Source organism: Lepisosteus oculatus, chromosome 14, assembly GCF_040954835.1.
Source record: "Lepisosteus oculatus isolate fLepOcu1 chromosome 14, fLepOcu1.hap2, whole genome shotgun sequence".
Taxonomy (NCBI): domain Eukaryota; kingdom Metazoa; phylum Chordata; class Actinopteri; order Semionotiformes; family Lepisosteidae; genus Lepisosteus; species Lepisosteus oculatus.
The window spans coordinates 57682965-57704247 of NC_090709.1; the positions used below are offsets into that span (position 1 = coordinate 57682965).

The 21283-nt window shown below is 53.7% G+C and overlaps 12 non-coding genes across 12 annotated transcripts; 10 read left to right on the forward strand and 2 right to left on the reverse strand.

Annotated features, from left to right (window-relative positions):
* Window positions 1–587: 587 nt before the first annotated feature.
* Window positions 588–660, forward strand: trnaf-gaa (transfer RNA phenylalanine (anticodon GAA)). Its single transcript has one exon. It is a non-coding gene; the product is annotated as a tRNA-Phe (tRNA).
* A 4069-nt stretch (window positions 661–4729) lies between these two features.
* Window positions 4730–4802, forward strand: trnav-cac (transfer RNA valine (anticodon CAC)). The gene has a single exon. It is a non-coding gene; the product is annotated as a tRNA-Val (tRNA).
* Window positions 4803–6428: 1626 nt separating this feature from the next.
* On the forward strand, window positions 6429–6501 carry trnaf-gaa (transfer RNA phenylalanine (anticodon GAA)). The gene has a single exon. It is a non-coding gene; the product is annotated as a tRNA-Phe (tRNA).
* A 109-nt stretch (window positions 6502–6610) lies between these two features.
* trnav-aac (transfer RNA valine (anticodon AAC)) lies at window positions 6611–6683 on the forward strand. The gene has a single exon. It is a non-coding gene; the product is annotated as a tRNA-Val (tRNA).
* A 1340-nt stretch (window positions 6684–8023) lies between these two features.
* On the forward strand, window positions 8024–8096 carry trnav-cac (transfer RNA valine (anticodon CAC)). Its single transcript has one exon. It is a non-coding gene; the product is annotated as a tRNA-Val (tRNA).
* Window positions 8097–9813: 1717 nt separating this feature from the next.
* trnaf-gaa (transfer RNA phenylalanine (anticodon GAA)) lies at window positions 9814–9886 on the forward strand. The gene has a single exon. It is a non-coding gene; the product is annotated as a tRNA-Phe (tRNA).
* A 109-nt stretch (window positions 9887–9995) lies between these two features.
* On the forward strand, window positions 9996–10068 carry trnav-aac (transfer RNA valine (anticodon AAC)). Its single transcript has one exon. It is a non-coding gene; the product is annotated as a tRNA-Val (tRNA).
* A 3891-nt stretch (window positions 10069–13959) lies between these two features.
* On the forward strand, window positions 13960–14032 carry trnav-cac (transfer RNA valine (anticodon CAC)). Its single transcript has one exon. It is a non-coding gene; the product is annotated as a tRNA-Val (tRNA).
* A 621-nt stretch (window positions 14033–14653) lies between these two features.
* On the reverse strand, window positions 14654–14725 carry trnad-guc (transfer RNA aspartic acid (anticodon GUC)). Its single transcript has one exon. It is a non-coding gene; the product is annotated as a tRNA-Asp (tRNA).
* A 1024-nt stretch (window positions 14726–15749) lies between these two features.
* Window positions 15750–15822, forward strand: trnaf-gaa (transfer RNA phenylalanine (anticodon GAA)). Its single transcript has one exon. It is a non-coding gene; the product is annotated as a tRNA-Phe (tRNA).
* Window positions 15823–19895: 4073 nt separating this feature from the next.
* Window positions 19896–19968, forward strand: trnav-cac (transfer RNA valine (anticodon CAC)). The gene has a single exon. It is a non-coding gene; the product is annotated as a tRNA-Val (tRNA).
* Window positions 19969–20589: 621 nt separating this feature from the next.
* trnad-guc (transfer RNA aspartic acid (anticodon GUC)) lies at window positions 20590–20661 on the reverse strand. Its single transcript has one exon. It is a non-coding gene; the product is annotated as a tRNA-Asp (tRNA).
* Between the last annotated feature and the right edge of the window lie 622 nt (window positions 20662–21283).

Consider the following 21283-nt stretch of genomic DNA (forward strand, 5'->3'; position numbering starts at 1 on the left):
GGTCTCTGCACAGGAGCTAAGCTGCCCTCATCTCCTCTGCTCTGCGGCTCCTGCGGAGTGGAGTCCTGCCTGGAGCCGTGTTTGCAGGCGGCGGCTCCCCGCGCCCTGTCTGGGCGTCGTGTCCAAGAGCTCCTGGGAGGAAGAGCGAGCCCTCCCACTCGGGGGCTTTTCCACGGTCTGTGTGAGGAGGGGCGGGTGTGTCCAGTAGCTTATCGAGCGGAAGCCTGGGGCGGCGGAGAGCTGTGATCGTGCAGACCTTGAGGTGTCACCTCTTTGTCTGCTTTCCCGCCCCCCCTCCGCCCAAGCTCTGCTCCAAAGTAGCCCGGCAACCCCTCACACCTGCACGTGTCACAACCTAAGGTGCGGTCATGAGACACCCATGGGGTGTCGTTCTGTTCTTGCTAATTGTTTCCTGCCCGTCGCAGGCAGGAGTCCATGCGAGGAAGATGCGCTGGACAGAGCTCAGAGGGCGCAGCTGGGTGGCTTTCCTTCTGAGTGACGTTCCTGCAACACTCTCCCGCTACTCTTGGTGCGCTCATGCCACAACACAGGAAGGCTGGAGCAGGTGGCTGTGGGCTTTGCGCACTGCCGAAATAGCTCAGATGGGAGAGCGTTAGATTGAAGATCTAAAGGTCCCTGGTTCGATCCTGGGTTTCGGCATTTTGTTTCATCGCGCCCTTTGTTCCTCTCCAGCGCCACCTGCCTAAAGTGACGCGTCCCTTTCTCAGCCCGAAACGCAAGCGAGACACCAGCAGCAGTCCCTCCAGGTTTCCGTAGTGTAGCGGCTATCACGTTCGCCTAATACGCGAAAGGTCCCCGGTTCGAGACCGGGCGGAAACAGCCTCGTTTTGCACGCTCCTGTACTTCACAGAGGTCTTGAGCGACCGGTCATTTGTTCCCAATGTATTTCCGGTGCCTTCGTGCACTCTTGTACTAAACGCACGTTCCTTCTGTACGCGGAGCCGATCATTTGCAATTGGGCTGTGCCGACAGACCAGGTCGAGCTCTGTCGGCTCAAAAGCAGCGCAGGACCTGCAAGAACAACAGAAAGATTAGCATCCAGGGGGGGCCTCTTAGTGAGCCCAAGAGCTCATCAAGAATCGGCTCCAGCAACAGGGCTGGGCGCATTGTTCCATTCTCCGCCCACTCTCGGTGTAAACAAGTCCCTCCTGGTCTCTGCTTGAAATGCACTTTCATGCGTTTGCTTTGGTGTACCTGGCTTCCCCTGCATGGTCGAATGTGAAGAAGATCCTTAGTAAGTCATTGAAGAAAACCGAGAAGAGGTCGGAGTGGCCTCTGTTGTTCATCAACGATCCAGTCAGGCAGTACTCCTCTGTAAAGTGCCGTTCGTTCACATCGATTGGCTTTTTTTTTGCCTTCATTAGTGCAAGTAGTAAAAGCAGAAACCCCTTTAGCCTGTCAGCACCCGGTGTTTTCCCCTTCTGAAGCTCTCCATAGCCTCTCAGCTCTTCTACTGTCAAATCCCCCTCAAGTACTTCCCTATCTTCTTCACTCAAAACATTTTCTAGCTTTGAGGTAAAAAAATGAATTTCTTCATCCTTTACCTCTGTAGAGTTGTACAGTCTTGAGTAGAAGTGTCACGCCCTCTGCAGCCAGAGGGCGGTATTCTCTGTCCTGTCCCTAGTTTCTGGTCTGCTGTCCTTCCTGTCCCTCTCTTTCCCTTGGGCTAAATATTTCAGGGTCTTGCACTCTGTCCTCGCTCAGCACTGACGTTCGGATGTCCTGAGACCCGCCTAGCACCAGGGCGCACAGGTTTCTATACGGCATTCCTGAACTCTTTGCACTAATGAGCCTGGGCCTTTTTCCCGTCTCGCCGCTACGCATATGGGTCTTTTTCCGCCCTCCTGCTCCCCACGGTTAGTCCCCTTGGACGTCCGTGACAAGAAGGCCTCGATGCAGGAGAGGATAGCACTCAGCTCTGTACTCTCTCTTCCCTCCTCATCAACTACACTTTCCATGACAGACTTGGAGCCTACCACTTTCCTGAAAAAGAAGCAAGTACACTTCTCATTTTCTTCCAAGAACTGCACTCAGCTTCTTAACAGCACTCCTCGACTACTTTCTTCCGCTATGCTCCGGACATCCTTTTTTAAAAGGGTGATATCCTCGAGCACATCCAAGCCACTGTCTCGTGTAGAGACGCTGCAGCTGCCTCTGTTTCCTGGCTAGCACTCCTCTCCGTCTGGCAGCAGCCTTCCTTCCCTCAGCCATGAAAAAGGCCCTTGTCCTCACCTTCACCTCCTCCCACCACTCTCCTATTGACCCGTACAGACACTGCAAGGACAGCCACTGTGATAGTTTCTCCTTGTAGCGGGATACTACCCCCTCGTTCTCTAGCAGCTTTGTGTTGAGTTTCCAGAGGCCTGGGCCAAAGACAGTCCCGCCCTGGAGTTCCACTCTACACCCTAAAGCCTGATGATCTGAGAAGAAGACAGGCTGAAGAGCGACCCCAAAAACTTTCACTCTCTCTGAGACAAAGCAATAGTCAATTCTGGAGCTGCTATTCCTCCCTGACCATGTATATCCTGCTGTTGTGGGATATATACATCTATATGTGTCTGAGAGTTTAAAGTCTTGAACTAAGTTTTGCAGGGCCAGTGAGCTGGAATCCAATTTTATCGGAGAGCTAGACTGCCTGTCTGTGTGCTCTAAGATACAATTAAAATCCCCTCCCACTATCACGTCAGTGCTACATAACAATAGGGAAGAGAGTGCTTTGAGTAGCTCCACCCTTCCTCCCACGTCAGTAGGACAATACACAGTGATTAGCCGCAGGTTAACGGTCCCCCATTCCACATCCACACACAGCAACCTGCCATCTATGACCCTCTGAATACTTTTCAATTTGAATGCCCATCCTTTGAAAAGAATGGCCACGCCAGAGGCTCTGTTGTTATTGTCCCCTGACCAAACAGAAGGCTCTTTATCCCACCTATCTTCAAAGCTTTTATACCTCTCTTGATTTACTTCTTTTTCTTTTTCTTCTTACCAATTTCCTGCCAGCCATCCTCTGAATGAGCCTTCTCTCTGTCTGTCCTGCGTTGTCCCAGCTGGGCCTGTCTCCCTGGCTCTCTGCCTTCAGCTCTGTTCGCCGATTTCCCGCCAGCCCGTCTCTCTCTCAGCCTGTCTCTTGACTTGCAGGAGGAAGAGGAGGTGGAGACAGCTCCTCCGGCAGGAGAGAGGAAGGAGGTCAGTGCTGGTCCCACCCTGCCTCCTGTCCTGTCTGTGGTGGAGTTTCGCCGTCTTGTCTGTCCCTGGGTCTCAGTGTCTCTCTCTCTTTCAGCCCTGTCTGTCAGTGTCTCTCTCGGCCTGCTGTCTGTCTGTCCCTGCCTCTCTGTCTCTCTCTCTTTCAGCCCTGTCTGTCAGTCTGTCTGTCTCTCGATCTCAGTGTCTCTCTCTCAGCCTGCTGTCTGTCTGTCCCTGCCTCTCTGTCTCTCTCTTTCAGCCCTGTCTGTCAGTGTCTCTCTCCTCCTCCTCTCCGTCCTCAGTGTGTCTCTCTCCTCCTCCTCTCTGTCCTATGGTGTCCAGTGGGTCAGTATTAGTGGGCTACACCCAGGCTCACTCACTGCGAGTGTGATCTCAGCAGAGTCTCTGTGCTCTTGGGACACTTGACTCACCTGTCTCTCTCTCGGCTCCAGCAACAGGGCTGGGCGCATTGTTCCATTCTCCGCCCACTCTCGGTGTAAACAAGTCCCTCCTGGTCTCTGCTTGAAATGCACTTTCCTGCGTTTGCTTTGGTGTAACTGGCTTCCCCTGCATGGGCGAATGTGAAGAAGATCCTTAGTAAGTCATTGAAGAAAACCGAGAAGAGGTCGGAGTGGCCTCTGTCGTTCATCAACGATCCAGTCAGGCAGTACTCCTCTGTAAAGCGCCGTTCGTTCACGTCGATTGGCTTTTTTTTGCCTTCATTCGTGCGAGTAGTAAAAGCAGACGCCCCTATTCTGCCGTGACCCGGATTCGAACCGGGGTTGTTGCGGCCACAACGCAAAGTACTGACTACTATACGATCACAGCGAGTTACCGAGACACACGCGGCAGGGCGGAAAGGGCTGTGCTCTCTTCGTGTGACATAATTCGGAAAAGTCCTGACGTTGCATTTCAACTGAGCCCCAGTATACATCGACCCTTCGACACTCTGAGTGACAACTCTCTTGCGTGTTTTCTCATATTTATGTAGTTTGCTTGCATGATGCCGGGAACAGCATGGTTGTTCGCTGCCATATAGTCTAGCGGTTAGGGTTCCTGGTTTTCACCCAGGCGGTTCGACTCGGTTTTGCCTCCTGCTTTCCAAAAGATCAGCACCGTGTACGAAAGAGCCGCATTAAAACTACTCAAACGTGCAAAACGTGCGAGAAGAGGGGGCGCTTGTTTCCAACCGAAACTTCTCGCGTGTGAGACGAGCTGATCATCGCTGTGGGAGGGTTACTCTGGTAGACAGGGCTGACCTTCGGCAATAGGATTTATAGTCTCCAAGATGATATTTGCACTTTCTGGAGAGGCGATTTTCTCCACTTCAGTAGCCCGATTTCGTCGATTGCGTGGAGAGGGCTGTAGAATGTGGCGCCGCCTTTCCTGCTCCGTCCATGACAGGCGTGCTGGTCTCTGGAGAGAGAGCACGGTCCATCAGCGCACTCCAATAAAGGCACTGGAAGCAGCTAAATCGCATTGGCGAAGCTCAGCGCTGGGCCGCTGGGCACGTCTTACCACCGTTTCCGTAGTGTAGTGGTTATCACGTTCGCCTCACATGCGAAAGGTCCCCGGTTCGAAACCGGGCGGAAACAGACATCTTTTGTCGCCAGGCACAAAAGGGGATTGGGGATTCGCCTAGCGCTGTGATCGAACAGACCCACTGGACCCACCTCTTAGTGTGGCGGGATCTGCACAGTGCATGTCACAGCGCATCCTGCTTTCACTTCAAGGCGCGTCCTGATGCACCCCAGTCTCCCGCGTGACAGGTGGGGACAGGTGACAGGTCCTATACTAACGAGGAAGACATCGCTCTCTCCGACCCCCGGCATCGTGTCCCGACCCACCGTGCTGGAAGCCGACGCGTGCTGTGATTCCTTTACGGAGCAGAAATGACAACCGAGGAGCCGAGAGATCATTTCAGCATTTCGCGTCTGAACGGAAAACACAAACGACCAACTCGGAATGACTTGCCTTTGACGCTTCTCAAAGCGTTCTTTGTGCATCGAACAGACCCACTCACCTCTTAGTGTGGCGGGATCTGCACAGTGCATGTCGCAGCGCTTCCTGCTTTCACTTCAATGTGCTTCCTGATGTCGAGTCGACTGCCGTGCGGAGGCTCTGAAAGCGAGAGCAATGAAAAGGTGCACGACGCTGTGAAAGAAAACAGAGAAGTGAAAGGCAGTCATTTCTCTAAGGAGGTGAAAGAAAAGCTACTCCCCGTCGGGGAATCGAACCCCGGTCTCCCGCGTGACAGGCGTTGATACTTGCCACTATACTAACGAGGAAGACATCGCTCTCTCCGACCCCCGGCATCGTGTCCCGACCCAGCATGCTGGAAGCCGACGCGTGCTGTGATCCCTTTACCCTTTTGATGCTTTTCAAAGTGTTCTTTGTGCACGACGACTGCGCCGCCTAGCAGATACAAAGGGGTTGTACAACTTTGAACTAGCAAATGGAAGAGGGCTAAGCCCCCTCTCTTTTAGCCCAGGTTCGATCTGTCTCCCAGAATCACCAGGGCGCACACACACACATCCGTGCCGTTGAAGTGCTCTGCTTCATTTCTAAGGGCAACTCAACATTCACTCCTACCCCGAGTGCAGAAAAGACAGCATCCACAGCAACAACAGCTCAGGTCTCTGCACAGGAGCTAAGCTGCCCTCATCTCCTCTGCTCTGCGGCTCCTGCGGAGTGGAGTCCTGCCTGGAGCCGTGTTTGCAGGCGGCGGCTCCCCGCGCCCTGTCTGGGCGTCGTGTCCAAGAGCTCCTGGGAGGAAGAGCGAGCCCTCCCACTCGGGGGCTTTTCCACGGTCTGTGTGAGGAGGGGCGGGTGTGTCCAGTAGCTTATCGAGCGGAAGCCTGGGGCGGCGGAGAGCTGTGATCGTGCAGACCTTGAGGTGTCACCTCCTTATCTGCTTTCCCGCCCCCCCTCCGCCCAAGCTCTGCTCCAAAGTAGCCCGGCAACCCCTCACACCTGCACGTGTCACAACCTAAGGTGCGGTCATGAGACACCCATGGGGTGTCGTTCTGTTCTTGCTAATTGTTTCCTGCCCGTCGCAGGCAGGAGTCCATGCGAGGAAGATGCGCTGGACAGAGCTCAGAGGGCGCAGCTGGGTGGCTTTCCTTCTGAGTGACGTTCCTGCAACACTCTCCCGCTACTCTTGGTGCGCTCATGCCACAACACAGGAAGGCTGGAGCAGGTGGCTGTGGGCTTTGCGCACTGCCGAAATAGCTCAGTTGGGAGAGCGTTAGACTGAAGATCTAAAGGTCCCTGGTTCGATCCCGGGTTTCGGCATTTTGTTTCATCGCGCCCTTTGTTCCTCTCTCCAGCGCCACCTGCCTAAAGTGACGCGTCCCTTTCTCAGCCCGAAACGCAAGCGAGACACCAGCAGCAGTCCCTACAGGTTTCCGTAGTGTAGCGGCTATCACGTTCGCCTAACACGCGAAAGGTCCCCGGTTCGAGACCGGGTGGAAACAGCCTCGTTTTGCACGCTCCTGTACTTCTAAGAGGTCTTGAGCGACCGGTCATTTGTTCCCAATGTATTTCCGGTGCCTTCGTGCACTCTTGTACCAAACGCACGTTCCTTCTGTACGCGGAGCCGATCATTTGTAATTGGGCTGTGCCGACAGACCAGGTCGAGCTCTGTCGGCTCAAAAGCAGCGCAGGACCTGCAAGAACAACAGAAAGATTAGCATCCAGCGGGGGCCTCTTAGTGAGCCCAAGAGCTCATCAAGAATCGGCTCCAGCAACAGGGCTGGGCGCATTGTTCCATTCTCCGCCCACTCTCGGTGTAAACAAGTCCCTCCTGGTCTCTGCTTGAAATGCACTTTCCTGCGTTTGCTTTGGTGTAACTGGCTTCCCCTGCATGGGCGAATGTGAAGAAGATCCTTAGTAAGTCATTGAAGAAAACCGAGAAGAGGTCGGAGTGGCCTCTGTCGTTCATCAACGATCCAGTCAGGCAGTACTCCTCTGTAAAGCGCCGTTCGTTCACGTCGATTGGCTTTTTTTTGCCTTCATTCGTGCGAGTAGTAAAAGCAGACGCCCCTATTCTGCCGTGCCCCGGATTCGAACCGGGGTTGTTGCGGCCACAACGCAAAGTACTGACCACTATACGATCACAGCGAGTTACCGAGACACACGCGGCAGGGCGGAAAGGGCTGTGCTCTCTTCGTGTGACATAATTCGGAAAAGTCCTGACGTTGCATTTCAACTGAGCCCCAGTATACATCGACCCTTCGACACTCTGAGTGACAACTCTCTTGCGTGTTTTCTCATATTTATGTAGTTTGCTTGCATGATGCCGGGAACAGCATGGTTGTTCGCTGCCATATAGTCTAGCGGTTAGGGTTCCTGGTTTTCACCCAGGCGGTTCGACTCGGTTTTGCCTCCTGCTTTCCAAAAGATCAGCACCGTGTACGAAAGAGCCGCATTAAAACTACTCGAACGTGCAAAACGTGCGAGAAGAGGGGGCGCTTGTTTCCAACCGAAACTTCTCGCGTGTGAGACGAGCTGATCATCGCTTTGGGAGGGTTACTCTGGTAGACAGGGCTGACCTTCGGCAATAGGATTTATAGTCTCCAAGATGATATTTGCACTTTCTGGAGAGGCGATTTTCTCCACTTCAGTAGCCCGATTTCGTCGATTGCGTGGAGAGGGCTGTAGAATGTGGCGCCGCCTTTCCTGCTCCGTCCATGACAGGCGTGCTGGTCTCTGGAGAGAGAGCATGGTCCATCAGCGCACTCCAATAAAGGCACTGGAAGCAGCTGAATCGCATTGGCGAAGCTCAGTGCTGGGCCGCTGGGCACGTCTTACCACCGTTTCCGTAGTGTAGTGGTTATCACGTTCGCCTCACACGCGAAAGGTCCCCGGTTCGAAACCGGGCGGAAACAGACATCTTTTGTCGCCAGGCACAAAAGGGGATTGGGGATTCGCCTAGCGCTGTGATCGAACAGACCCACTGGACCCACCTCTTAGTGTGGCGGGATCTGCACAGTGCATGTCACAGCGCATCCTGCTTTCACTTCAAGGCGCGTCCTGATGCACCCCAGTCTCCCGCGTGACAGGTGGGGACAGGTGACAGGTCCTATACTAACGAGGAAGACATCGCTCTCTCCGACCCCCGGCATCGTGTCCCGACCCACCGTGCTGGAAGCCGACGCGTGCTGTGATTCCTTTACGGAGCAGAAATGACAACCGAGGAGCCGAGAGATCATTTCAGCATTTCGCGTCTGAACGGAAAACACAAACGACCAACTCGGAATGACTTGCCTTTGACGCTTCTCAAAGCGTTCTTTGTGCATCGAACAGACCCACTCACCTCTTAGTGTGGCGGGATCTGCACAGTGCATGTCGCAGCGCTTCCTGCTTTCACTTCAATGTGCTTCCTGATGTCGAGTCGACTGCCGTGCGGAGGCTCTGAAAGCGAGAGCAATGAAAAGGTGCACGACGCTGTGAAAGAAAACAGAGAAGTGAAAGGCAGTCATTTCTCTAAGGAGGTGAAAGAAAAGCTACTCCCCGTCGGGGAATCGAACCCCGGTCTCCCGCGTGACAGGCGTTGATACTTGCCACTATACTAACGAGGAAGACATCGCTCTCTCCAACCCCCGGCATCGTGTCCCGACCCAGCATGCTGGAAGCCGACGCGTGCTGTGATCCCTTTACGGAGCAGAAATGACAACCGAGGAGCCGAGAGATCATGTCAGCATTTCGCGTCTGAACGGAAAACACAAACGACCAACTCGGAATGACTTGCCTTTGACGCTTTTCAAAGTGTTCTTTGTGCACGACGACTGCGCCGCCTAGCAGATACAAAGGGGTTGTACAACTTTGAACTAGCAAATGGAAGAGGGCTAAGCCCCCTCTCTTTTAGCCCAGGTTCGATCTGTCTCCCAGAATCACCAGGGCGCACACACACACACACCCGTGCCGTTGAAGTGCTCTGCTTCATTTCTAAGGGCAACTCAACATTCACTCCTACCCCGAGTGCAGAAAAGACAGCATCCACAGCAACAACAGCTCAGGTCTCTGCACAGGAGCTAAGCTGCCCTCATCTCCTCTGCTCTGCGGCTCCTGCGGAGTGGAGTCCTGCCTGGAGCCGTGTTTGCAGGCGGCGGCTCCCCGCGCCCTGTCTGGGCGTCGTGTCCAAGAGCTCCTGGGAGGAAGAGCGAGCCCTCCCACTCGGGGGCTTTTCCACGGTCTGTGTGAGGAGGGGCGGGTGTGTCCAGTAGCTTATCGAGCGGAAGCCTGGGGCGGCGGAGAGCTGTGATCGTGCAGACCTTGAGGTGTCACCTCTTTGTCTGCTTTCCCGCCCCCCCTCCGCCCAAGCTCTGCTCCAAAGTAGCCCGGCAACCCCTCACACCTGCACGTGTCACAACCTAAGGTGCGGTCATGAGACACCCATGGGGTGTCGTTCTGTTCTTGCTAATTGTTTCCTGCCTGTCGCAGGCAGGAGTCCATGCGAGGAAGATGCGCTGGACAGAGCTCAGAGGGCGCAGCTGGGTGGCTTTCCTTCTGAGTGACGTTCCTGCAACACTCTCCCGCTACTCTTGGTGCGCTCATGCCACAACACAGGAAGGCTGGAGCAGGTGGCTGTGGGCTTTGCGCACTGCCGAAATAGCTCAGTTGGGAGAGCGTTAGACTGAAGATCTAAAGGTCCCTGGATCGATCCCGGGTTTCGGCATTTCGTTTCATCGCGCTCTTTGTTCCTCTCTCCAGCGCCACCTGCCTAAAGTGACGCGTCCCTTTCTCAGCCCGAAACGCAAGCGAGACACCAGCAGCAGTCCCTCCATGTTTCCGTAGTGTAGCGGCTATCACGTTAGCCTAACACGCGAAAGGTCCCCGGTTCGAGACCGGGCGGAAACAGCCTCGTTTTGCACGCTCCTGTACTTCACAGAGGTCTTGAGCGACCGGTCATTTGTTCCCAATGTATTTCCGGTGCCTTCGTGCACTCTTGTACCAAACGCACGTTCCTTCTGTACGCGGAGCCGATCATTTGCAATTGGGCTGTGCCGACAGACCAGGTCGAGCTCTGTCGGCTCAAAAGCAGCGCAGGACCTGCAAGAACAACAGAAAGATTAGCATCCAGGGGGGGCCTCTTAGTGAGCCCAAGAGCTCATCAAGAATCGGCTCCAGCAACAGGGCTGGGCGCATTGTTCCATTCTCCGCCCACTCTCGGTGTAAACAAGTCCCTCCTGGTCTCTGCTTGAAATGCACTTTCATGCGTTTGCTTTGGTGTACCTGGCTTCCCCTGCATGGTCGAATGTGAAGAAGATCCTTAGTAAGTCATTGAAGAAAACCGAGAAGAGGTCGGAGTGGCCTCTGTTGTTCATCAACGATCCAGTCAGGCAGTACTCCTCTGTAAAGTGCCGTTCGTTCACATCGATTGGCTTTTTTTTTGCCTTCATTAGTGCAAGTAGTAAAAGCAGAAACCCCTTTAGCCTGTCAGCACCCGGAGTTTTCCCCTTCTGAAGCTCTCCATAGCCTCTCAGCTCTTCTACTGTCAAATCCCCCTCAAGTACTTCCCTATCTTCTTCACTCAAAACATTTTCTAGCTTTGAGGTAAAAAAATGAATTTCTTCATCCTTTACCTCTGTAGAGTTGTACAGTCTTGAGTAGAAGTGTCACGCCCTCTGCAGCCAGAGGGCGGTATTCTCTGTCCTGTCCCTAGTTTCTGGTCTGCTGTCCTTCCTGTCCCTCTCTTTCCCTTGGGCTAAATATTTCAGGGTCTTGCACTCTGTCCTCGCTCAGCACTGACGTTCGGATGTCCTGAGACCCGCCTAGCACCAGGGCGCACAGGTTTCTATACGGCATTCCTGAACTCTTTGCACTAATGAGCCTGGGCCTTTTTCCCGTCTCGCCGCTACGCATATGGGTCTTTTTCCGCCCTCCTGCTCCCCACGGTTAGTCCCCTTGGACGTCCGTGACAAGAAGGCCTCGATGCAGGAGAGGATAGCACTCAGCTCTGTACTCTCTCTTCCCTCCTCATCAACTACACTTTCCATGACAGACTTGGAGCCTACCACTTTCCTGAAAAAGAAGCAAGTACACTTCTCATTTTCTTCCAAGAACTGCACTCAGCTTCTTAACAGCACTCCTCGACTACTTTCTTCCGCTATGCTCCGGACATCCTTTTTTAAAAGGGTGATATCCTCGAGCACATCCAAGCCACTGTCTCGTGTAGAGACGCTGCAGCTGCCTCTGTTTCCTGGCTAGCACTCCTCTCCGTCTGGCAGCAGCCTTCCTTCCCTCAGCCATGAAAAAGGCCCTTGTCCTCACCTTCACCTCCTCCCACCACTCTCCTATTGACCCGTACAGACACTGCAAGGACAGCCACTGTGATAGTTTCTCCTTGTAGCGGGATACTACCCCCTCGTTCTCTAGCAGCTTTGTGTTGAGTTTCCAGAGGCCTGGGCCAAAGACAGTCCCGCCCTGGAGTTCCACTCTACACCCTAAAGCCTGATGATCTGAGAAGAAGACAGGCTGAAGAGCGACCCCAAAAACTTTCACTCTCTCTGAGACAAAGCAATAGTCAATTCTGGAGCTGCTATTCCTCCCTGACCATGTATATCCTGCTGTTGTGGGATATATACATCTATATGTGTCTGAGAGTTTAAAGTCTTGAACTAAGTTTTGCAGGGCCAGTGAGCTGGAATCCAATTTTATCGGAGAGCTAGACTGCCTGTCTGTGTGCTCTAAGATACAATTAAAATCCCCTCCCACTATCACGTCAGTGCTACATAACAATAGGGAAGAGAGTGCTTTGAGTAGCTCCACCCTTCCTCCCACGTCAGTAGGACAATACACAGTGATTAGCCGCAGGTTAACGGTCCCCCATTCCACATCCACACACAGCAACCTGCCATCTATGACCCTCTGAATACTTTTCAATTTGAATGCCCATCCTTTGAAAAGAATGGCCACGCCAGAGGCTCTGTTGTTATTGTCCCCTGACCAAACAGAAGGCTCTTTATCCCACCTATCTTCAAAGCTTTTATACCTCTCTTGATTTACTTCTTTTTCTTTTTCTTCTTACCAATTTCCTGCCAGCCATCCTCTGAATGAGCCTTCTCTCTGTCTGTCCTGCGTTGTCCCAGCTGGGCCTGTCTCCCTGGCTCTCTGCCTTCAGCTCTGTTCGCCGATTTCCCGCCAGCCCGTCTCTCTCTCAGCCTGTCTCTTGACTTGCAGGAGGAAGAGGAGGTGGAGACAGCTCCTCCGGCAGGAGAGAGGAAGGAGGTCAGTGCTGGTCCCACCCTGCCTCCTGTTCTGTCTGTGGTGGAGTTTCGCCGTCTTGTCTGTCCCTGGGTCTCAGTGTCTCTCTCTCTTTCAGCCCTGTCTGTCAGTGTCTCTCTCGGCCTGCTGTCTGTCTGTCCCTGCCTCTCTGTCTCTCTCTCTTTCAGCCCTGTCTGTCAGTCTGTCTGTCTCTCGATCTCAGTGTCTCTCTCTCAGCCTGCTGTCTGTCTGTCCCTGCCTCTCTGTCTCTCTCTCTTTTAGCCCTGTCTGTCAGTGTCTCTCTCCTCCTCCTCTCCGTCCTCAGTGTGTCTCTCTCCTCCTCCTCTCTGTCCTATGGTGTCCAGTGGGTCAGTATTAGTGGGCTACACCCAGGCTCACTCACTGCGAGTGTGATCTCAGCAGAGTCTCTGTGCTCTTGGGACACTTGACTCACCTGTCTCTCTCTCGGCTCCAGCAACAGGGCTGGGCGCATTGTTCCATTCTCCGCCCACTCTCGGTGTAAACAAGTCCCTCCTGGTCTCTGCTTGAAATGCACTTTCCTGCGTTTGCTTTGGTGTAACTGGCTTCCCCTGCATGGGCGAATGTGAAGAAGATCCTTAGTAAGTCATTGAAGAAAACCGAGAAGAGGTCGGAGTGGCCTCTGTCGTTCATCAACGATCCAGTCAGGCAGTACTCCTCTGTAAAGCGCCGTTCGTTCACGTCGATTGGCTTTTTTTTGCCTTCATTCGTGCGAGTAGTAAAAGCAGACGCCCCTATTCTGCCGTGATACGGATTCGAACCGGAGTTGTTGCGGCCACAACGCAAAGTACTGACCACTATACAATCACAGCGAGTTACCGAGACACACGCGGCAGGGCGGAAAGGGCTGTGCTCTCTTCGTGTGACATAATTCGGAAAAGTCCTGACGTTGCATTTCAACTGAGCCCCAGTATACATCGACCCTTCGACACTCTGAGTGACAACTCTCTTGCGTGTTTTCTCATATTTATGTAGTTTGCTTGCATGATGCCGGGAACAGCATGGTTGTTCGCTGCCATATAGTCTAGCGGTTAGGGTTCCTGGTTTTCACCCAGGCGGTTCGACTCGGTTTTGCCTCCTGCTTTCCAAAAGATCAGCACCGTGTACGACAGAGCCGCATTAAAACTACTCGAACGTGCAAAACGTGCGAGAAGAGGGGGCGCTTGTTTCCAACCGAAACTTCTCGCGTGTGAGACGAGCTGATCATCGCTTTGGGAGGGTTACTCTGGTAGACAGGGCTGACCTTCGGCAATAGGATTTATAGTCTCCAAGATGATATTTGCACTTTCTGGAGAGGCGATTTTCTCCACTTCAGTAGCCCGATTTCGTCGATTGCGTGGAGAGGGCTGTAGAATGTGGCGCCGCCTTTCCTGCTCCGTCCATGACAGGCGTGCTGGTCTCTGGAGAGAGAGCACGGTCCATCAGCGCACTCCAATAAAGGCACTGGAAGCAGCTAAATCGCATTGGCGAAGCTCAGCGCTGGGCCGCTGGGCACATCTTACCACCGTTTCCGTAGTGTAGTGGTTATCACGTTCGCCTCACACGCGAAAGGTCCCCGGTTCGAAACCGGGCGGAAACAGACATCTTTTGTCGCCAGGCACAAAAGGGGATTGGGGATTCGCCTAGCGCTGTGATCGAACAGACCCACTGGACCCACCTCTTAGTGTGGCGGGATCTGCACAGTGCATGTCACAGCGCATCCTGCTTTCACTTCAAGGCGCGTCCTGATGCACCCCAGTCTCCCGCGTGACAGGTGGGGACAGGTGACAGGTCCTATACTAACGAGGAAGACATCGCTCTCTCCGACCCCCGGCATCGTGTTCCGACCCACCGTGCTGGAAGCCGACGCGTGCTGTGATTCCTTTACGGGGCAGAAATGACAACCGAGGAGCCGAGAGATCATTTCAGCATTTCGCGTCTGAACGGAAAACACAAACGACCAACTCGGAATGACTTGCCTTTGACGCTTCTCAAAGCGTTCTTTGTGCATCGAACAGACCCACTCACCTCTTAGTGTGGCGGGATCTGCACAGTGCATGTCGCAGCGCTTCCTGCTTTCACTTCAATGTGCTTCCTGATGTCGAGTCGACTGCCGTGCGGAGGCTCTGAAAGCGAGAGCAATGAAAAGGTGCACGACGCTGTGAAAGAAAACAGAGAAGTGAAAGGCAGTCATTTCTCTAAGGAGGTGAAAGTAAAGCTACTCCCCGTCGGGGAATCGAACCCCGGTCTCCCGCGTGACAGGCGGGGATACTTGCCACTATACTAACGAGGAAGACATCGCTCTCTCCAACCCCCTGCATCGTGTCCCGACCCAGCATGCTGGAAGCCGACGCGTGCTGTGATCCCTTTACGGAGCAGAAATGACAACCGAGGAGCCGAGAGATCATGTCAGCATTTCGCGTCTGAACGGAAAACACAAACGAGCTACTCGGAATGACTTGCCTTTGACGCTTTTCAAAGTGTTCTTTGTGCACGACGACTGCGCCGCCTAGCAGATACAAAGGGGTTGTACAACTTTGAACTAGCAAATGGAAGAGGGCTAAGCCCCCTCTCTTTTAGCCCAGGTTCGATCTGTCTCCCAGAATCACCAGGGCGCACACACACACACACCCGTGCCGTTGAAGTGCTCTACTTCATTTCTAAGGGCAACTCAACATTCACTCCTACCCCGAGTGCAGAAAAGACAGCATCCACAGCAACAACAGCTCAGGTCTCTGCACAGGAGCTAAGCTGCGCTCATCTCCTCTGCTCTGCGGCTCCTGCGGAGTGGAGTCCTGCCTGGAGCCGTGTTTGCAGGCGGCGGCTCCCCGCGCCCTGTCTGGGCGTCGTGTCCAAGAGCTCCTGGGAGGAAGAGCGAGCCCTCCCACTCGGGGGCTTTTCCACGGTCTGTGTGAGGAGGGGCGGGTGTGTCCAGTAGCTTATCGAGCGGAAGCCTGGGGCGGCGGAGAGCTGTGATCGTGCAGACCTTGAGGTGTCACCTCTTTGTCTGCTTTCCCGCCCCCCCTCCGCCCAAGCTCTGCTCCAAAGTAGCCCGGCAACCCCTCACACCTGCACGTGTCACAACCTAAGGTGCGGTCATGAGACACCCATGGGGTGTCGTTCTGTTCTTGCTAATTGTTTCCTGCCCGTCGCAGGCAGGAGTCCATGCGAGGAAGATGCGCTGGACAGAGCTCAGAGGGCGCAGCTGGGTGGCTTTCCTTCTGAGTGACGTTCCTGCAACACTCTCCCGCTACTCTTGGTGCGCTCATGCCACAACACAGGAAGGCTGGAGCAGGTGGCTGTGGGCTTTGCGCACTGCCGAAATAGCTCAGTTGGGAGAGCGTTAGACTGAAGATCTAAAGGTCCCTGGTTCGATCCCGGGTTTCGGCATTTTGTTTCATCGCGCCCTTTGTTCCTCTCTCCAGCGCCACCTGCCTAAAGTGACGCGTCCCTTTCTCAGCCCGAAACGCAAGCGAGACACCAGCAGCAGTCCCTCCACGTTTCCGTAGTGTAGCGGCTATCACGTTAGCCTAACACGCGAAAAGTCCCCGGTTCGAGACTGGGCGGAAACAGCCTCGTTTTGCACGCTCCTGTACTTCACAGAGGTCTTGAGCGACCGGTCATTTGTTCCCAATGTATTTCCGGTGCCTTCGTGCACTCTTGTACCAAACGCACGTTCCTTCTGTACGCGGAGCCGATCATTTGCAATTGGGCTGTGCCGACAGACCAGGTCGAGCTCTGTCGGCTCAAAAGCAGCGCAGGACCTGCAAGAACAACAGAAAGATTAGCATCCAGGGGGGGCCTCTTAGTGAGCCCAAGAGCTCATCAAGAATCGGCTCCAGCAACAGGGCTGGGCGCATTGTTCCATTCTCCGCCCACTCTCGGTGTAAACAAGTCCCTCCTGGTCTCTGCTTGAAATGCACTTTCATGCGTTTGCTTTGGTGTACCTGGCTTCCCCTGCATGGTCGAATGTGAAGAAGATCCTTAGTAAGTCATTGAAGAAAACCGAGAAGAGGTCGGAGTGGCCTCTGTTGTTCATCAACGATCCAGTCAGGCAGTACTCCTCTGTAAAGTGCCGTTCGTTCACATCGATTGGCTTTTTTTTTGCCTTCATTAGTGCAAGTAGTAAAAGCAGAAACCCCTTTAGCCTGTCAGCACCCGGAGTTTTCCCCTTCTGAAGCTCTCCATAGCCTCTCAGCTCTTCTACTGTCAAATCCCCCTCAAGTACTTCCCTATCTTCTTCACTCAAAACATTTTCTAGCTTTGAGGTAAAAAAATGAATTTCTTCATCCTTTACCTCTGTAGAGTTGTACAGTCTTGAGTAGAAGTGTCACGCCCTCTGCAGCCAGAGGGCGGTATTCTCTGTCCTGTCCCTAGTTTCTGGTCTGCTGTCCTTCCTGTCCCTCTCTTTCCCTTGGGCTAAATATTTCAGGGTCTTGCACTCTGTCCTCGCTCAGCACTGACGTTCGGATGTCCTGAGACCCGCCTAGCACCAGGGCGCACAGGTTTCTATACGGCATTCCTGAACTCTTTGCACTAATGAGCCTGGGCCTTTTTCCCGTCTCGCCGCTACGCATATGGGTCTTTTTCCGCCCTCCTGCTCCCCACGGTTAGTCCCCTTGGACGTCCGTGACAAGAAGGCCTCGATGCAGGAGAGGATAGCACTCAGCTCTGTACTCTCTCTTCCCTCCTCATCAACTACACTTTCCATGACAGACTTGGAGCCTACCACTTTCCTGAAAAAGAAGCAAGTACACTTCTCATTTTCTTCCAAGAACTGCACTCAGCTTCTTAACAGCACTCCTCGACTACTTTCTTCCGCTATGCTCCGGACATCCTTTTTTAAAAGGGTGATATCCTCGAGCACATCCAAGCCACTGTCTCGTGTAGAGACGCTGCAGCTGCCTCTGTTTCCTGGCTAGCACTCCTCTCCGTCTGGCAGCAGCCTTCCTTCCCTCAGCCATGAAAAAGGCCCTTGTCCTCACCTTCACCTCCTCCCACCACTCTCCTATTGACCCGTACAGACACTGCAAGGACAGCCACTGTGATAGTTTCTCCTTGTAGCGGGATACTACCCCCTCGTTCTCTAGCAGCTTTGTGTTGAGTTTCCAGAGGCCTGGGCCAAAGACAGTCCCGCCCTGGAGTTCCACTCTACACCCTAAAGCCTGATGATCTGAGAAGAAGACAGGCTGAAGAGCGACCCCAAAAACTTTCACTCTCTCTGAGACAAAGCAATAGTCAATTCTGGAGCTGCTATTCCTCCCTGACCATGTATATCCTGCTGTTGTGGGATATATACATCTATATGTGTCTGAGAGTTTAAAGTCTTGAACTAAGTTTTGCAGGGCCAGTGAGCTGGAATCCAATTTTATCGGAGAGCTAGACTGCCTGTCTGTGTGCTCTAAGATACAATTAAAATCCCCTCCCACTATCACGTCAGTGCTACATAACAATAGGGAAGAGAGTGCTTTGAGTAGCTCCACCCTTCCTCCCACGTCAGTAGGACAATACACAGTGATTAGCCGCAGGTTAACGGTCCCCCATTCCACATCCACACACAGCAACCTGCCATCTATGACCCTCTGAATACTTTTCAATTTGAATGCCCATCCTTTGAAAAGAATGGCCACGCCAGAGGCTCTGTTGTTATTGTCCCCTGACCAAACAGAAGGCTCTTTATCCCACCTATCTTCAAAGCTTTTATACCTCTCTTGATTTACTTCTTTTTCTTTTTCTTCTTACCAATTTCCTGCCAGCCATCCTCTGAATGAGCCTTCTCTCTGTCTGTCCTGCGTTGTCCCAGCTGGGCCTGTCTCCCTGGCTCTCTGCCTTCAGCTCTGTTCGCCGATTTCCCGCCAGCCCGTCTCTCTCTCAGCCTGTCTCTTGACTTGCAGGAGGAAGAGGAGGTGGAGACAGCTCCTCCGGCAGGAGAGAGGAAGGAGGTCAGTGCTGGTCCCACCCTGCCTCCTGTCCTGTCTGTGGTGGAGTTTCGCCGTCTTGTCTGTCCCTGGGTCTCAGTGTCTCACTCTCTTTCAGCCCTGTCTGTCAGTGTCTCTCTCGGCCTGCTGTCTGTCTGTCCCTGCCTCTCTGTCTCTCTCTCTTTCAGCCCTGTCTGTCAGTCTGTCTGTCTCTCGATCTCAGTGTCTCTCTCTCAGCCTGCTGTCTGTCTGTCCCTGCCTCTCTGTCTCTCTCTCTTTCAGCCCTGTCTGTCAGTGTCTCTCTCCTCCTCCTCTCCGTCCTCAGTGTGTCTCTCTCCTCCTCCTCTCTGTCCTATGGTGTCCAGTGGGTCAGTATTAGTGGGCTACACCCAGGCTCACTCACTGCAAGTGTGATCTCAGCAGAGTCTCTGTGCTCTTGGGACACTTGACTCACCTGTCTCTCTCTCGGCTCCAGCAACAGGGCTGGGCGCATTGTTCCATTCTCCGCCCACTCTCGGTGTAAACAAGTCCCTCCTGGTCTCTGCTTGAAATGCACTTTCCTGCGTTTGCTTTGGTGTAACTGGCTTCCCCTGCATGGGCGAATGTGAAGAAGATCCTTAGTAAGTCATTGAAGAAAACCGAGAAGAGGTCGGAGTGGCCTCTGTCGTTCATCAACGATCCAGTCAGGCAGTACTCCTCTGTAAAGCGCCGTTCGTTCACGTCGATTGGCTTTTTTTTGCCTTCATTCGTGCGAGTAGTAAAAGCAGACGCCCCTATTCTGCCGTGATACGGATTCGAACCGGAGTTGTTGCGGCCACAACGCAAAGTACTGACCACTATACGATCACAGCGAGTTACCGAGACACACGTGGCAGGGCGGAAAGGGCTGTGCTCTCTTCGTGTGACATAATTCGGAAAAGTCCTGACGTTGCATTTCAACTGAGCCCCAGTATACATCGACCCTTCGACACTCTGAGTGACAACTCTCTTGCGTGTTTTCTCATATTTATGTAGTTTGCTTGCATGATGCCGGGAACAGCATGGTTGTTCGCTGCCATATAGTCTAGCGGTTAGGGTTCCTGGTTTTCACCCAGGCGGTTCGACTCGGTTTTGCCTCCTGCTTTCCAAAAGATCAGCACCGTGTACGAAAGAGCCGCATTAAAACTACTCGAACGTGCAAAACGTGCGAGAAGAGGGGGCGCTTGTTTCCAACCGAAACTTCTCGCGTGTGAGACGAGCTGATCATCGCTTTGGGAGGGTTACTCTGGTAGACAGGGCTGACCTTCGGCAATAGGATTTATAGTCTCCAAGATGATATTTGCACTTTCTGGAGAGGCGATTTTCTCCACTTCAGTAGCCCGATTTCGTCGATTGCGTGGAGAGGGCTGTAGAATGTGGCGCCGCCTTTCCTGCTCCGTCCATGACAGGCGTGCTGGTCTCTGGAGAGAGAGCACGGTCCATCAGCGCACTCCAATAAAGGCACTGGAAGCAGCTAAATCGCATTGGCGAAGCTCAGCGCTGGGCCGCTGGGCACGTCTTACCACCGTTTCCGTAGTGTAGTGGTTATCACGTTCGCCTCACATGCGAAAGGTCCCCGGTTCGAAACCGGGCGGAAACAGACATCTTTTGTCGCCAGGCACAAAAGGGGATTGGGGATTCGCCTAGCGCTGTGATCGAACAGACCCACTGGACCCACCTCTTAGTGTGGCGGGATCTGCACAGTGCATGTCACAGCGCATCCTGCTTTCACTTCAAGGCGCGTCCTGATGCACCCCAGTCTCCCGCGTGACAGGTGGGGACAGGTGACAGGTCCTATACTAACGAGGAAGACATCGCTCTCTCCGACCCCCGGCATCGTGTCCCGACCCACCGTGCTGGAAGCCGACGCGTGCTGTGATTCCTTTACGGAGCAGAAATGACAACCGAGGAGCCGAGAGATCATTTCAGCATTTCGCGTCTGAACGGAAAACACAAACGACCAACTCGGAATGACTTGCCTTTGACGCTTCTCAAAGCGTTCTTTGTGCATCGAACAGACCCACTCACCTCTTAGTGTGGCGGGATCTGCACAGTGCATGTCGCAGCGCTTCCTGCTTTCACTTCAATGTGCTTCCTGATGTCGAGTCGACTGCCGTGCGGAGGCTCTGAAAGCGAGAGCAATGAAAAGGTGCACGACGCTGTGAAAGAAAACAGAGAAGTGAAAGGCAGTCATTTCTCTAAGGAGGTGAAAGAAAAGCTACTCCCCGTCGGGGAATCGAACCCCGGTCTCCCGCGTGACAGGCGGGGATACTTGCCACTATACTAACGAGGAAGACATCGCTCTCTCCAACCCCCGGCATCGTGTCCCGACCCAGCATGCTGGAAGCCGACGCGTGCTGTGATCCCTTTACGGAGCAGAAATGACAACCGAGGAGCCGAGAGATCATGTCAGCATTTCGCGTCTGAACGGAAAACACAAACGACCAACTCGGAATGACTTGCCTTTGACGCTTTTCAAAGTGTTCTTTGTGCACGACGACTGCGCCGCCTAGCAGATACAAAGGGGTTGTACAACTTTGAACTAGCAAATGGAAGAGGGCTAAGCCCCCTCTCTTTTAGCCCAGGTTCGATCTGTCTCCCAGAATCACCAGGGCGCACACACACACACACCCGTGCCGTTGAAGTGCTCTGCTTCATTTCTAAGGGCAACTCAACATTCACTCCTACCCCGAGTGCAGAAAAGACAGCATCCACAGCAACAACAGCTCAGGTCTCTGCACAGGAGCTAAGCTGCGCTCATCTCCTCTGCTCTGCGGCTCCTGCGGAGTGGAGTCCTGCCTGGAGCCGTGTTTGCAGGCGGCGGCTCCCCGCGCCCTGTCTGGGCGTCGTGTCCAAGAGCTCCTGGGAGGAAGAGCGAGCCCTCCCACTCGGGGGCTTTTCCACGGTCTGTGTGA